Source organism: Macaca nemestrina, chromosome 14 (assembly GCF_043159975.1).
Source record: "Macaca nemestrina isolate mMacNem1 chromosome 14, mMacNem.hap1, whole genome shotgun sequence".
NCBI classification, from domain to species: domain Eukaryota; kingdom Metazoa; phylum Chordata; class Mammalia; order Primates; family Cercopithecidae; genus Macaca; species Macaca nemestrina.
In genome coordinates this window covers 115,095,341-115,110,030 of record NC_092138.1, presented here as the reverse complement: position 1 = coordinate 115,110,030, position 14,690 = coordinate 115,095,341, and positions in this window count along the sequence as shown.

Below are 14,690 nucleotides of genomic sequence, written 5' to 3'. Positions count from 1 at the left end.
TGGCTCACTGCAGCCTCCACCTGCCAGATTCAAGAAATTCTCCTGCTTCGGCCTCCTGAGTAGCTGGGATTACAGGCACGTGCCAGTATGCCCAGCAAATTTGCTGGCCAGGCTGGTCTTGAACTCCTGACCTCAGGTGACCCACCCACCTCGGCTTCCCAAAGTGCTGGGATTACAGGCGTGAGCCACCGCGCCTGGCCAATAAAGCAGTTTTTTTTTTTTTTTTTTTTTTTTGAGACAGAGTCTGGCTCTGTCGCCCAGGCTGGAGTGCAGTGGCGCGATCTCGGCTCACTGCAAGCTCCGCCTCCTGGGTTCACGCCATTCTCCTGCCTCAGCCTCCCGAGTAGCTGGGACTACAGGCGCCCACAACCGCGCCCGGCTAATTTTTTGTATTTTTAGTAGAGACGGGGTTTCACCGTGGTCTCGATCTCCTGACCTTGTGATCCGCCCGCCTCGGCCTCCCAAAGTGCTGGGATTACAGGCGTGAGCCACCGCGCCCGGCAAGCAGTTTTTAAAAAGTTAATCGTGACTTGCTCAAGGCTCTCAGCAAAAATTGTGGAGCAAGGAACTCCCAATTCTGCCCCTTCATAAAGGCACATTTAAAAATGCGCAAAAATCGTCAGAGTAAAATTTTTTTTGCAGCTCAGGAAATTCACAGGAATGACTGTTCCACCTGAGGAACAGTGAGTCAGAAAGAATGGCTGATGGTCATTAGGAACAGTGAACTTGATGGCTTTTTCATTGATCCCAGTCACTTACCCCACTTCCTACAAAGATTTTGAGAGAATTGGACTAGGATCAACACAGCCAGGTTGGCCCCAATGGGATAGAGAAGGTACGGAATGAAAAGAGACCTTTTCCCTCCAAGCTTCTAAGGCAGGGATGAGGTTAGGCTCAACAACAAACACAACACAGCCCTCCGATACCACTTGACGCCCAACACAGACGCCATGTTGTGCGGGACACCGTGTCACAGTTACAGGAAGGAAAAATAATTCATGCCAAGAGCCATGAGGAATCATTCCTGGAGCCTGCACGAAGGAAGTGGCAAAGTGCCCCGCTGGCTTTGAGAAAAGATGGACTTGGGGGGCTGCTGTGCGCTCCCCTGGGCCTGTATTCCCACTGTTCGAACTGGAGGGTCTACAGCAGCCTGTCCTGTGTCCACTGGGTGTGTAGTCACTGGGTGTGGGGCAGACAGTCGGCCTCTTAGTCTTCGGTCCGCAATGGAGAGGAACTGTAACTGGTAAACTGCACTGAGGCCTCTCATTTGCACCTGGACCTCATTACGTCACCAGAGCAGGAGGCCGTGATAGATGCGGCTTTGCGGGGAGCAGTGAGTGTATTCTGCATGTGCAAGGAATATAAACAATTCATGGCTAGAGGATGGACTGCTTTGGATTTAAACACGCCAAATGCCTTGACACTTCTCTCGTCAAAACTGCAGCCTAAGCCAAGGGCGGTATTGCACACCTGTAGTCCTGGCTACTCAGGAGGCTGAGGCAGGAGGACCACCTGGAGGTCAAGGCCTGGGAGTCAAGTTTTCAGGGAGCTATGATGACACCACCGTACTCCAGCCTGGGGGACAGAGTGAGACCCTATCTCCAAACAAATACAAAACAGGCTGGGTGTGGTGGCTTGGGAGGTCGAGGTGGGTGGATCACTGAGGTCAGGAGTTTGAGACCAGCCTGGCCAACACGGTGAAACCCCGTCTCTACTAAAATTACAAAAATTAGCCGGGTGTGGTGGCAGGCGCCTGTAATCCCAGCTACTCAGGAGGCTGAGGTAGGAGGATTGCTTGAACCTGGGAGGCAGAGGTTGCAGTGAGCTGAGATCGCACCACTGCACTCCAGCCTGGGCAACAGAGCGAGACTCTATCTCAAAAAAAAAAAAAAAAAAAAAAAATTGCAGCCTAAGCCTTCTCCTCTTGAATGTGTGCTATTCGGAGTGACTCCTTTCTTTTTTTCTTTTCTTTTTTAGGGGACAGGGTCTCGTTCTGTCGCCCAAGCTGGAGTGCAGTGGTGCAATCACAGCTCACTGCAGTCTCAACCTCCTCAGCTCAAGTGAGCCTCAGCCTCCCAAAGTGCTTGGGTAACAGGTGTGCACCCCTGCGCCTGGCCCTTTCGTGAGTCCTTTCTAAGAAGTAGTATGTGGCAACAGCAGCACCGTCTGGTTTCTGTGGCTGGGTGGTGGCCTCCATCCGGCTGTCTTGGCCTCGGGACGCTTGCAGGGGCTTCTCCTGGACTGGCTTGTGTTCCCTGTTGCTCTCCAGACTCTATGGCTCCTGCCCATTTCCAAGCCTGGGCTTGTGAGCTTCCTAGAGATACCATGAGCTACTGATATTCTTTCCTCATCTGTTCGTAGGGGGTTGGATCCTTTGACTCGCAGGTAAGAGCTCCGTGTTGGCTTTCTGGGGCTACGTAACAAATGTCGGCCGGGCGCGGTGGCTCAAGCCTGTAATCCCAGCACTTTGGGAGGCCGAGACGGGCGGATCACGAGGTCAAGAGATCGAGACCATCCTGGCTAACACGGTGAAACCCCATCTCTACTAAAAAACACAAAAAACTAGCTGGGCAAGGTGGCGGGCGCCTGTAATCCCAGCTACTTGGGAGGCTGAGGCAGGAGAATGGCGTAAACCCAGGAGGCGGAGCTTGCAGTGAGCTGAGATCCAGCCACTGCACCCCAGCCTGGGCGACAGAGCCAGACTCCGTCTCAAAAAAAAAAAAAAAAAAAAAAAAATGTCACAAACTTGGTGACTTCCAGTGACATATTTATTCTCCCATTCTGGCAGTCAAAAGCTTGGAATTAAGGGGTTTGGCAGGGCTCCCCCGACTCCAGAGGCTCTGGGGGTATTTTGTTCCGTGCCTCTCTCTTGGCTTCAGGAGGCTGCCAGCAATGTTTGGCCTTCCTTGGCATCACTCCAGTCTCTGCCTCTGTGGTCACTGAGCATCCCTCTCTTCTGTCTGTCTCTCCTCTGTTTATCTCTAACAAGGACACATCATTGGATTTAGGGCCTACTCAGATAATCAGGGATGATATACTTAGTTAGTTACATCTGCAAGGACCCTTTATCTAAACAAGGTCACACGAACAGGTTTCAGGGATGTGATGTGGACGTATATTTTGGGAGTCCACCATTCAACCCACCGCAAACCCTAATGCAGAAATTGGTGCAGAAAAAAATGGGGAGAATCTGGGATTGTCTATCTGGCCAGGCTGTGGCAAAAAGCAATGAAGATACTGCTTGTCTCAGGGAATGGGACAGAGGGTGGTCTCCTGGGGTCCCCTGGGAGGAGGAGCCCAGTGAAAGTCTCTGGGGTTCCAGATGGCGCCCCAAAAAGAATTCAATGGCTATGTCTATGGTGTGGGATACTTTCGAAACAGCTCTTCAAGAATGAGAATAAGTCCAGATGCCATGGCTCATGCCTGTAATCCCAGCATTTTGGGAAGCCATGGTGAGCATATGGCTTGAGCCCAGAAGTTCAAGACCAGCCTGGGAACATGGCAAAACCCTGTCTCTACAAAATCCAAGTACCAAAACCAAAAACAAAACCTAAAAAAATAGCTGAGTGTGCCGGTAGTCCCAACTACTAGGGAGGCTGAGGTAGGAGGATTGCTTGAGCCCAGGAGGCCAAGGCTGCAGTGAGTTGTGATCATGCCACTGCACTCCAGCCTGGGCAACAGAGTGAGTCCCTGTCTTAAAAAAAAAAAAAAAAAAAAAAAAAAAGAGCCCGGGCGCAGTGACTCACGCCTGTAATCCCAGCACTTTGGGAGGCTGAGGCAGGAGAATCACTTGAACCCAGGAGGCAGAAGTTGCAGTGAGCTGAGATCCTGCTACTGCACTCCAGCCTGGGCAACAGAGCAAGACTCTGTCTCAAAAAAAAAAAAAAAAAGAAAGAAAGAAAGAAAAAGAAAAAGAAAGAAAAGAAAAGCTATGATTCCTAAATTTTAGTTTAGAGAACAGACCAATAGCCCAAGGTGCTGTCTGCCTGAAGCTGACCTGTGGCACTGCATCTAGGAAGGGGCCTCGGGCAGCTTCCAGCAAGGGGCCCAGGCCAGCCTCTAACAGGCTCAGAGGTTTCTTTTTTTTTCTCTTTTCTTTTCTTTTTTTTTGGAGACAGAGTCTCCCTCTATCGCCTAGGCTAGAGTGCAGTGGTCCATCTTGGCTCACTGCAACTTCTGCCTCCCAGGTTCAAGCGATTCTCCTGCCTCAGTCTCCCAGGTAGCTGGGACTACAGGCGGGCACCACCACGCCCAGGTATTTTTTTTTTTTTTTTGTAGTTTTAGTAGAGACGGGGTTTCACCATGTTGGCCAGGCTGGTCTCAAACTCCTGACCTCAGGTGATCTGCCTGCCTGGCTTCCCAAAGTGTTGGGATTACAGGTGTGAGCCCCTACACTGGGCCAGGCCCAGAGGTTTCAGAGGGGTCGTAAGGAGTATGACTTTCAGGTGTGTTGCCTTAGGTGTCCCTGACCTGAGTCTGTGGCCACACTGGGTCCCAGTCAGGGTCCTGCTGTTGACCAAGAAGACTTGCTAAGCTTGTGCATCTGCCCTTCTCTGGAGCTCCTCAGCTCGGGCTGGGCCGGATCTCAGCTTTTTCTCCCTGGCAGCCACCAGAGCTGAAAGCTTCTTTTTTTTTTTTTTTTTTTTTTTTTTTTGAGACGGAGTCTTGCTCTGTGGCCCAGGCTGGAGTGCCGTGGCCAGATCTCAGCTCACTGCAAGCTCCGCCTCCCAGGTTCACGCCATTCTCCCGCCTCAGCCTCCCGAGTAGCTGGGACTACAGGCGCCCGCCACTTCGCCTGATTAGTTTTTTGTATTTTTTAGTGGAGACGGGGTTTTACCGTGTTAGCCAGGATGGTCTCGATCTCCTGACCTCGTGATCCACCCGTCTCGGCCTCCCAAAGTGCTGGGATTACAGGCGTGAGCCACCGCGCCAGGCCTGAAAGCCTCTTTACAGAAGCTGCCAAAGAGGTCCTCTGGCTTTCCTGCCTCCCCGGAAAGGCTGATGAATGGCCCTCAGCTGCTCGCTGGCTTTCCTCAGTGCATTCAGGGCTCCCTGCAACAGCCATCCACGGCCACTCGTCTAAGGATGTACCCCCACTGCTCGAAAGTCTGAGGCGTCGCACCCGCCAGTATGTTCCCTCCCATGGGCATCTCATCCCAGCTCTCCACTGGGGAAGGTTTTAATGATTGCTCCCTTGTGCTAGGGACTCTCAGTGCCCACCTGCCCTCGGCAATGGGGTTCCTTAAGGTGATCCAGCCCGTAATAGCATGCAGGGGTCAGCGTCCTTGGGTTCCTCCAGGCACCAAGTGGTGGGAGGAGAGGGGAGGGGGCAGGACGCCACTGGCTCTTGGGGCATAGCAGGGTCCATTCCACCTGGAGAAGAGGCGGTGGGGCCACGAAGCCAGCAGTTGCCTCCTGGGGCGCGGCTGACAGCGTGGCTTGACCCTCTGGGGGGCCACGGTAGCAGGAGGGCGGGGACACAGTTGGGCGTGGGTATGTGGGGATGGCGGCCATTGACAAAGGCCTGTTCCAAGCACAATAACAGCATCAGTGATCAGCACCTGGGTACAAAGCTGGCCGGGTTCATGACGCTCTGGGATGCCGAGGCGGACAGATCATGACAACCGTGACCTGTGTTTTGGCTCTGCAGGGACAGAGAAGGGAAACCGTGGGTGGGGGGAGGAAAAATAATAACGCAGTGCCTGGTGCGACTCAAGTTAAATGTTCCGCAGGAGGACACGCCTGTCTTGGTGCATGTGCCTGTCGCCGTGGGACGGCCCCATGTCCAGGTGGCAGTGGCGAGGGTGTGAGCAGAGGTCTCAGAGTGGCCACCTCCAAGCTCACGTCTGAGGCAGCCGGGCCTGGGAGGAGCCAGGCCAGCTGGGCCGCACTCTGGGCCAAAGGTTCCTGGCGACAGACACAGAGGGAAACTGTCCAGGCTGCAGATGACATGCAGGGGCTGAACATCCACCTCCCCATTGCCCGCCCTCTTCGTGGCAGGGGCGCTGAGACCCTGGGCGGCCCCACCGGTGTTTGAGAGAAGTGGGTCCACCCTCTGCCGAGTAAGCCCGTGGGAGCTTGGACCATTCAGGGAAGTGGAGATGGCTATGGGAGGGACTTCCTAGCGTCATGGCAGGCGAGCATGGAGCTCCGAACTAGGACCCTGGAGGCGACTGTATGGGCCCTGAGCCGGGATTGGGTCAACTGTCCTCAGCGCTGGGCATGCAGCCATCTCAGGGCCCTGGGTACCTGCTGTGCCCATTTCACCCAGAGGCCAGAGGTTTGACAGGCCTGCCCAGGACCTCAGAGTGACTGGGTGGAGCCCCCACTTGGGGAAGCCCCCAGCTCTCCTACAGTCAGCCCCGAGCATGTGTGAGAGGCTGGGGAGGCCAGATCTTGGGGTTCTTCTCAAGGGGTTTCCAGTCTCAGGAGGCAATTCCTACCGGCCCCTCCCATCCTGGATGTGCCACAGCCACCACTGGGGTCTGAGATCAACATCTCCAGCCTGAGCCCACCCCGGGCCTCACAGAAGCTGCAATTGGACCTTCAAATTCTTCCACAGGATGCAGCCAAGAAATTCACCATGGCCCCAGCAGCAAAACTCACTCCTTTGGAGCCAGGCTGAGCCTGGGGACCCTGGGAGGACACTTGCCTTGGGGACCTCTGCCAGGTTCAGCACAATTGCCACACACCATCAGCATGAAGCTCGGGGTGTGCAGTGGGATAGGAGGGGGCTCAGGGCATCTGCAGGTGTCTAACTCTGCTCAGAAACAACACAGCACCCTCTAGGACCCCTGGGACCTCCCTAGCAGACAAGAGGCCAGGGCGGCAGCCTCTGTTTCTCAGACACATCTGACACCTCCCTCCTGACACTGTGACAATCCTAGACTGACTCTGCATCTCCCCAGGCCTTGCACAGGGTGGATGGATGGATAAATGTACAGATGGATGGATGGATGGATGGATGGATGGATGGATGTACAGATGGATGGTGGATGGATGGATGGGTAGATGGATAGACACATGGGTGGATGGGTAGATGGGTGGATAAATGGGTGGATGAATGGATGGATGATGGATGGATGAGTGGATGGGTAGGGGGTGGATGGATAGATGGAGGGCTGGGTGGATGGATGGGTGGGAGGATGGAATGATGGATGGGCAGATGGGTAGAGGGATGGATGGATGGGTGGATGGATGGGTGGATGGGTAGATGGATGGGTAGGTGGATGGATGGATGGATGGGAGAATGAACTCATTCTGGTTGAACTCCCACCAGTTGTGCTCAGAAACAACACAGCGCCCTCCGGGACCTCTGAGACCTCCCCAGGAGGCAAGAGGCCACGGTGGCAGCCTCTGTGGCCCAGAGACATGCTAGACCCTGTTCTGGGTGCTGGGAAGACACAAAGGAGGTAAACCCACAGGCCAAGCCCACAGGAGACCACCCCACACCCAGGTAGACATTGCAGGACCTCTAAGCAAGGTACAGAGAGCACTGGGGAGGCCAGGAGATGGTCCCTGAGGGAAAAGATGGCTGAGCTGTGTTTTAGGAGACATATACATTTCCTGGGGGACCAGCCTCCCATGGGCCCACTGCTGGGCAAAGCCAGACACAGCTGGGTGTGAAGAGAATTTCAAGAGCAAGAGGAGTGTAGGATTTGGGGTGGGTCTAGAGAGTGGCATAAATTAGAGAGGGCTGTGAGGGGTGCAGAGGGCCTGGAGAATCATGACCAGGAGGCTGGATGTGCTCAGAGGGCAGGGGGACCCAAGATTGTTGTTTTGTTTTGAAATATAGCAAGCAGCTTTATTGAAATATAATTCGCATAGTGTACAATCCACCTATACAATTCAGTGTACAATTCAGCGGTTCTTAGTATATTCACAGAGTTGTGCAGCCATCGCCACCATCAATTTTATAACATTTTCATCACTCCCCAACCCTTGTACCCATGAGCAGTTACTCCCCATCCCCACCTCCTGGCAGCCCCTCCCACCCCCTAGCCCCTCACAATCTACTTTCTGTCTCTCTGGATTTGCCTGTTCTGGACATTTCACAGAAATGGAATCATACAACGTGTAGCCTTTGTGTCTGGCTTCTTTCACTGAACACAAAATTTCGAGTGCATCCATGTTGTAGCATGGATCAGAAAACTTCATTCGTTTTTAAGGCTGAGTAACATTCCATCATATGTTTATCTATGTTTGTTTTTTGTTTGCTTTCTTTTCACTCTTGTTGCCAGGCTGGAGTACAGTGGTGCAATCTCGGCTTACTGCAACCTCTGCCTCCCAGGTTCAAGCAATTCTCCTGCCTCAGCCTCCCAAGTAGCTAGGATTACAGGTGACTGCCACCATGCCTGGCTAATGATTATTGTTTTGTTTGTGTGTGTGTGTGTGTGTATTTTTAGTACAGATGGGGTTTCACCATGTTGGCCAGGCTGGTCTTGAACTCCTGACCTCAGGTGATCCACCCGCTTCGGCCTCCCAAAGTGCTGGGATTATAGGCGTGAGCCACTGCGCCCGGCCTCTTGTTTTGTTTTGTTGGACTTTTGGGTTGTTTCAGCATTTTGGCTGTTTTGAACAATGCTGCTATAAATACAGGTGTGCAAGGTTTTATGTAGACACAAAGGTGGGCTTTGAGCAGCAGGGGACATGATCAGATTTAAAGGGGTCATTCTTCCTGCAGGTGGGGATGGGGGTCAGATGGAGAAAAGAGCCCAGAAAGGCTTGGCCAATCCTTGGGGAAGTATCACCCCACACTTTCTCCCCAGTTCCCAGCATACACACGTGCACGTGCACATGTATGTGTGTACATCTGAGCAGCCTCCAAGGCCTGCTTTTGTTGAGTCTCCCAGAGACAGGCAAAGCTGGCCCAGGTCTGAGCTGATGGAGGAGAAGAGTCTCTTGAGTAGAGATCCTTGAGTTCTTATATTGACATAGGGGTCAGCCTCAGTGCAGAACTGTTTACATCCCTGCTCTCCCAGAACCCCCATGGCCACGGGTGGGGCAGATTGCAATATGGCCACTCATGGGAGAGGAGACAGAAGGTCATGCTGGTGTGGGCAGAGCCAGGCTTCAGGCAGGCAGACCTAAGCCCAAGTTCAAGACATCAGTGGCCACCAGGCATGTGTGGCTTCTGAGCTCTTGCAATGAGGCTTGTCTGACTGAGGAACTGAACCTTTATCTAATTTGTTTTTTGTTTTTTCAGACAGGGTCTTGCTCTGTCTCCCAGGTGAAAGTGCAGTGATATAAACATTGCTTGCTGCAGCCTCGACCTCCTGGGCTAAAACGATCCTCCCCACTCAGCCTCCTGAGTAGCTGGGACCACAGGTGTGTGCCACCATGCTTGGCTAATTTAAAACAAAAAAATTGTAGAAATGGGGTCTCACTGTGTTGCCCATGCTGGGCTCAAACTCCTGGCCTCAAGCAATCCTGCCTCAGCCTCCCAAAGTGCTGAGATTACAGGTGTGAGCCACTATGCCTGGCCTATAATTTTAATTAATTTAAAAATTGATACTCAATTCCATTTTTGGCAAACTTCTAAGTTTATCTGAAACAATTCGGGTATGCAAATCTACTTTTTCAGCTGTGAATTCTGTGAAACCTAAATACATATCAAATGGATCTGATGAAAATTTAGGGTTCAAACTGAAATATGCTATCAGAGCAAACCACATGCTGGATTTTGAAACTTGGTGAGAAAAAAGAAGGTCAAACGTCTCTCTAATAAATTTCTACATTGATTACGTATTGAAATGATAATATTTCAAATATACTGGGTCAAATACAGTGTATTACTAAAGTTGATTCCACTTACAATGAATTATTTGTCAGCCATGAATAGGAATGAAGTCCTTCCTGGTGCACGTTCGTGGTGAATGGGGAAGTTGGCATCGAGCTGGAGGGAAGAAGCCAGGCACAAAAGGCCACACGTTGGCTGATTTCACTGAGATGAATTGTCCCGAATAGGCAAATCCATAGAGACAGGAAGCAGCTTAGTGGTTGCCATGGCTGAGGGTGGGCAGGGTTGAGGAGGGCAGCTAAGGGATACGGGGTCTCTTTTGGGGGTGGCAGAAATGGCCCAGAGTTGGATTACGTGAACTGTGGTCTGGCAGGGGTGCTGTCTAGCAGGGTAGGGGTGGCCATGTCTCCTTGGCAGTGTCCTTACTGCCCCTCAGGAGGTGCTGTGGCTAGAGGACAGCTGGAGGGGCCCAGGACAGGGTGGCATTGAACTCCATTAAGGGCATGGGCAGGCTCAAAGCCCGGTGTCCCTTGGGCGTGTCTTCCTAACACCAGGGTGTGCTGCCTCCCTTTCAATAAGAGCCAAAGCTTCCAGAGTTCGGCAGGCTGAGCCTGCCAAGGAACACATTGGGGAGGCTCCCCAGCCTCCCCCTCGCATCGCATAACTCATAACCCATGCCCATAACTCACAGCCGGTCATGTGGGGCTTGGCTCATCCTCCTAGCTGGACTGGGCCTCGCCTTCCTCTCTAGCATTGGGTTGGCCGGCTGGGCTGTGATGAGAGGGCTCCGGCAGAGATCCCAAGTCCACCCAACACGCTGCCCAGCCTCCAGCCTACACGTGCATGAAGTCCATTCACGTTCACGGAGGGAAGACTGTTCTACCCTTCCTTAAAGCCTTGATTAGGTGACCCTGAACTCATGAGCTCAAAGACTCAAGGCAGTGCTCACCGAAAACTTCCCCTGGTCTCCTAAATAGTCACTAGAAGGTGTCCAAACAATGGCCATTTGGCAGTAAGATTTCAGAGATTTCAGGTTAGGGTACGTTCCATGGATTATGGTATTTGACTTAATTTTGAAAGTTGAACAAGAAGTAAAAAAAATCTGTATTTTGCCCTTTCAAACAAAATCTAAAAGCCCCCACCCAATAATTCAGTCAGGCATACTCTGACTCGATGGTGGGCCAGATGGTCTTTTTCTACACCTATAATTTCCCAGGAAATTGTGACAGCTGAATTTGCATGATGTAGCTACAAATGGAATTTGCACAATGTGTGCATTCATGTGGTTTGGACATGAGAATAATTCCTTTATCCCGTGGTCTTGGGAAGAGTCAAAACATTCACTTGCCCTTCCTCATGAACAAAGCCAGTGCTCAGTCAGTATTCTCTATATGGAGGATGGAAGGATGGGTGGAGGGATGTGAGAGGGACACACAGAGGCACGAACACAGGGATGAGTGGAGGGATGGATGGGGGAGGGGTGGAGGGATGAATTTAATGGATGGAGGGATGAATAGAGAGATGGATGGGTGAATGGATGGAGGGATGGCTGGAGGAATGGATGGCTGGAAGAATGGGTGGAGGGATAGATGGAGGAAGGGATGAATGGAGGGGTGGGTTGAGGGACGGATGGGAGAGTAATGGATGGAGGGATGGGTTGAGGGATGGGAGAAGGATAGAGGGATATAGGAGGCATGGGTGGAAGAATTAATGGAAGGATGGGTGGAGGGATGGATGGAGGGAGGGATAGATGGAGGGAAGAGTGGAGGAATGGGTTGGTGGAAGGGTGGAGGGATGGGTGGAAGGATGAGTAGAGGGATGGATGGAGGGAGGGATGGATGGAGGGAGGGATAGGTGGAAGAATGGATGGAAGAATGGATGGAAGGATGGGTTGAGGGATAGATGGGGAGGGATGGAAGGATGTAGGAGAGATGGGTGGAGGGATTGGTGGAGGGAGAGATGGATGGAGGGAGGGATGGATGGAGGGAGGAATGGATAGAGGGAGGGATGGGTGGAGGGATGTGGGATGGATGGAGGGAGGGATGGGCGGAGGGATGTGGGATGGATGGAAGGAGGGATGGAGGGATGGGCGGAGGAATGTGGGAGGGATGGATGGAGGAATGGGTGGAAGAATGTGGGAGGGATGGATGGAAGGAGAGATGGATGGAGGGATGAGTGGGGGAATGTGGCATGGATGGAAGGATGGGTTGAGAGATGGATGAATGGAAGAGTGGATAACAAGATATGGGATGGATGGAGGGACAGGTGGAGGGGTGATGGACAGACTCCAACCTTGGGTGGAGCTCCTTTGAAGAAGCTTCAATCTATCCCTGGGATGCTGGCTGTGGAACAAGGGTCCCCTGAGTCTTGGACCTTTTGATGAAAAGTACTGAGACTGCAGCAGGTTTGGTGTTTTGTTGGGGAAAACTGGACTGAGAAAGTGCCCAGTCTGGCTGCATGGTGGTTCTCTGGGGAGGCCGGTATGGAAAGAAACAGTCTTGAGTGAGAGGTAAACTCTCAAGCGCTTCCACTGTGGCATGTAACACGCTAAGGGACACGTATTCCTGTTCAGTCCAGACCCTGGGGCTGCCCAGCGAATGAGGACACCAATTTGATGAGGGCAGCTCTGCAGAAACCCCGGAGGGGGGCGCGGGGCCGGTTGTGGACTCAGATTGTCTTGTGCCACTGCCATTGAAATCATTATTTATCAGCAGAAAACAAAAGCAAACCTCAGCTAGAGGCATGGGAGAAGGTGGACCTGAGTTCGAATGTGAACTCTGCCAGTTGCATAACCTTGGCCGAGTCACTCAAGCTATGTGAGCCGACCTCATCTGTAGCACAGTAGGATGACAGTCCTCACCTCCTAGGGTGTGGCTGGTCCTGGCTCAGGGCCTGGGTACAGGGAGGACGTGCTGAGTGGTAGGTGGAGCATCACTCATGGTGTGAGTGACTGTCTGGGCAGAGAAGCCAGAGGAGAAGCCCAGCCACGCTGCCCACACAAGGGCGGCCACCTGTTTACCCACTCATTCCTCCAAAGGTCTCCTCTCTGGGACCCCGAGGATCCAAGAGTCACCAGGATTCCAGGACCTCCAGGATGTGTGGAGACACTTCCAGCTGCCCTTCCCTCCTTTAAGTCAGACTCGGACCCTTTGGCTCCCGTTCCTCAGCCCTGCTACCCCTGCCTGTACTAAGGGCTCATTTCAGTACCATGGTGGGGGGTGTGTGCATGTGGGTTCCAAGCACTGCGCTCTGTTGCTGACTCAGTATCCATGTGTTCTAGACATCAGATCATTTTCCCTCCCTCATCACCTCCACACCCAAATCAGTGCATCAAGGGACAGCAGAAAGTTCTAGGCATGGAAAGCCTTTTAAGCAGCAGCATCTATTTGGGGGTACACACAGGCATCAATAAGGCCTGGCGTTTGGACTTGGCTTTTTCCTGTGTTGCTGGGTGACCTTGGGCAGCTCACCAATGTGCTTGGCGAGTTGGTTTTTATGTTGGACCACTCAATACAGTAACAGTGACTAGAAGTGATGGAGTGGCTTGTGGCTTAAAGGAGGTGACTATCACCTAGGCCAGCCACTCAGATTCAAGACACAGGATTGGTTACTGCAACTATAAATGCTGTTAAAATATAACCACTTGAAAGTGACAATGTGCGATGTAAGTGCAATCTTATGTAGTATAAGGTTAGTTCACATAGCGATAGTGTTAAAATATACCACAAGTCAATAAATAAGATTATATTGCCTTTTATTTTTATTTTTTAAATTTTTTGGAGATGGGGTGTCACTCTCTCACCCACGCTGGAGTGCAGTGGTACGATCTCGACTCGATGCAACCTCTGCCTCCTGGGCTCAAGTGATCCTCTCACCTCAGCCTCCCAAGTAGCTGGGACTATAGGCGTGCACCACCATGCCAGGCTAATTTTTGCATTTTGGTGGAAACAGCGTTTCACCATGTTGCCCAGGCTGGTCTTGAGCTCCTGGACTCAAGGAATCCGCCCACCTCAGCCTCCCAAAGTGCTGGGATTACAGGCATGGGCCACCATGTCCAGCCTTCGATTACACTGCCTTTTATAAGCTGCTTTTGGATCAGATTAACGCATCTGTGGCTTCCGTGAAAGAATATATTGCATTTAAAAATCACAGTTACGGCTGGGCATGGTGGCTCACGCCTGTAATCCCAGCACTTTGGGAGGCCGAGGCAGGTGGATCACGAGGTCAGGAGATCGAGACCATCCTGGCTAACATGGTGAAACCCCATCTCTACTAAAATACAAAAAAAAAAAAAAAAAATTAGCCAGGCATGATGGCGGGTACCTGTAGTCCCAGCAACTCGGGAGGCTGAGGCAGGAGAATGGCGTGAGCCTGGGAGGCGGAGGTTGCAGTGAGCCGAGATGGCACCACTGCACTCCAGCCTGGGCAACTGAGCGAGACTTCATCTCAAAACAAGCAAACAAACAAACAAAACACACAGTTACAGTGATTTGCTAGATTTTACCTTCAGTGAGGTGGGAGCCCAGAGGGTGCCCATCTGTGCAGAAGAGAGACAGGGTGTCACTGAGGGCTGACTGGGTCCTTGCTGGCTGCGGATGACAGGTGGAAGGGTGGAAGCACGTCCAAGGAGAGGGGGCCTGGGGCTTGGTGGGGGTGGACCAGGAGGAGGCAGATGCTGGACAGAACACAAAGGTGAACTGCTGGGACTTGCTGCCTGCATAGCTGCCGGGGACAATGAGACAGGTGCTCAGGAGGACACTGCGGTTTATTGTTCAATGCCTGAGATCATGGTGACGCTCAATTCCTTTGTGGTTTAAAAATCAACTCCTGCCCAAGCCCCACTCCAGGCAGACGTAGTTCTCCCATGCTTGTCCCTCCATCCATGTCACCCTCTCCTAGTCACTGCAACCGTGATCAATCCCTGCTTGTCAATTCAAACCTCAGTTTCTCC